Source organism: Trifolium pratense, unplaced genomic scaffold (genome assembly GCF_020283565.1).
Source record: "Trifolium pratense cultivar HEN17-A07 unplaced genomic scaffold, ARS_RC_1.1 scaffold_57, whole genome shotgun sequence".
Taxonomy (NCBI): domain Eukaryota; kingdom Viridiplantae; phylum Streptophyta; class Magnoliopsida; order Fabales; family Fabaceae; genus Trifolium; species Trifolium pratense.
Genome location: NW_025721045.1, coordinates 318897 through 321396, shown reverse-complemented (window position 1 = coordinate 321396; position 2500 = coordinate 318897).

Here is a 2500-nt window from a genome sequence, read left to right as displayed (position 1 = left end):
ACCTCCATGTACCGTGGCATGACCGTGGCCAAGTAATAAAGATCAAATTCCATGCCTATGCCAAGTTGGACCAAGGCCCCGTCTCGTTTTGCTATAAGCAAGGGCGTGGCAAGGCACGCGGGGGGCCAAAAAATCAAAGTGCTCCAAATGCACACGGGGGTGTCAAGCAACCTCCATGTACCGTGGCATGACCGTGGCCAAGTAATAAAGATCAAATTCCATGCCTATGCCAAGTTGGACCAAGGCCCCGTCTCGTTTTGCTATAAGCAAGGGCGTGGCAAGGCACGCGGGGGGCCAAAAAATCAAAGTGCTCCGAAAATGCACACGGGGGTGTCAAGCAACCTCCATGTACCGTGGCATGACCGTGGCCAAGTAATAAAGATCAAATTCCATGCCTATGCCAAGTTGGACCAAGGCCCCGTCTCGTTTTGCTATAAGCAAGGGCGTGGCAAGGCACGCGGGGGGCCAAAAAATCAAAGTGCTCCGAAATGCACACGGGGGTGTCAAGCAACCTCCATGTACCGTGGCATGACCGTGGCCAAGTAATAAAGATCAAATTCCATGCCTATGCCAAGTTGGACCAAGGCCCCGTCTCGTTTTGCTATAAGCAAGGGCGTGGCAAGGCACGCGGGGGGCCAAAAAATCAAAGTGCTCCGAAATGCACACGGGGGTGTCAAGCAACCTCCATGTACCGTGGCATGACCGTGGCCAAGTAATAAAGATCAAATTCCATGCCTATGCCAAGTTGGACCAAGGCCCCATCTCGTTTTGCTATAAGCAAGGGCGTGGCAAGGCACGCGGGGGGCCAAAAAATCAAAGTGCTCCAAAATGCACACGGGGGTGTCAAGCAACCTCCATGTACCGTGGCATGACCGTGGCCAAGTAATAAAGATCAAATTCCATGCCTATGCCAAGTTGGACCAAGGCCCCGTCTCGTTTTGCTATAAGCAAGGGCGTGGCAAGGCACGCGGGGGGCCAAAAAATCAAAGTGCTCCGAAAATGCACACGGGGGTGTCAAGCAACCTCCATGTACCGTGGCATGACCGTGGCCAAGTAATAAAGATCAAATTCCATGCCTATGCCAAGTTGGACCAAGGCCCCGTCTCGTTTTGCTATAAGCAAGGGCGTGGCAAGGCACGCGGGGGGCCAAAAAATCAAAGTGCTCCGAAATGCACACGGGGGTGTCAAGCAACCTCCATGTACCGTGGCATGACCGTGGCCAAGTAATAAAGATCAAATTCCATGCCTATGCCAAGTTGGACCAAGGCCCCGTCTCGTTTTGCTATAAGCAAGGGCGTGGCAAGGCACGCGGGGGGCCAAAAAATCAAAGTGCTCCGAAATGCACACGGGGGTGTCAAGCAACCTCCATGTACCGTGGCATGACCGTGGCCAAGTAATAAAGATCAAATTCCATGCCTATGCCAAGTTGGACCAAGGCCCCGTCTCGTTTTGCTATAAGCAAGGGCGTGGCAAGGCACGCGGGGGGCCAAAAAATCAAAGTGCTCCGAAAATATTTTTCCACTTTCCAGTCCACTTATACATATTATGTGCAGTGTGCACACAAGACACCTTCCCAAAATTCGACTTATATGAGGCGTTTTACGTCAAATCCGCCTATTTTCGGCGTTTCGGCCGAAAAATCAAAATAAATCGAAACTTCCTCGGAATGCTTAGCGACTTTCCAGTCCACTTATACATATTGTGTGCAGTGTGCACACAAGACACCTTCCCAAAATTCGACTTATATGAGGCGTTTTACGTCAAATCCGCCTATTTTCGGCGTTTCGGCCGAAAAATCAAAATAAATCGAAAATTCCTCGGAATGCTTAGCCACTTTCCAGTCCACTTATACATATTGTGTGGAGTGTGCACACAAGACACCGTCTCAAAATTCGACTTCTAGGCGGCGTTTTACGTCAAATCCGCCTTTTTTCGAGTTTTCGGCCAAAAAATCAAACTCAATCGAAACTTCGTCGGATCGCTTAGCCACTTTCCAGTCCACTTATACTTATTGTGTGGGGTGTGCACAAAAAAAACGAAGTCAAAATTCGACTTCTAGGTTGTTTTTTACGTGGTATCCGCCCTTTGCGAAGTTTCGGCCGAAAAATTCGTAATTAATTCATCCGACATCGGAATATTACGATTCTTTCGTGGTTTTGCTTGTTTTAATGTCCCTAACAACCATAAAAAAATTCAAAAAAAAATTCGTCTTCTAGGTCCACTTTTAAGCACTTTTAAAAACTTATGGATACAGGGAAAAAAGTGCACTTTTTCTACAAAACTGAAAATGGCCTTCCAGTCATATATAGGGGGAGGGTGGGTGTGGGGGTAGGCTCGGCAGGCACGGGGCGCGCCTATGGGCACAGCAGGCAAGCAAAAACTACGTCTTAACGTGTTTTCCCCTGCAATTTCGTTGCTCTTTTCATCATTTCAATCAAATTCATGGACATTCTTGATGGAATTCGATCAAAAAATTGAAATTTGGATGAATTTGTGAGGA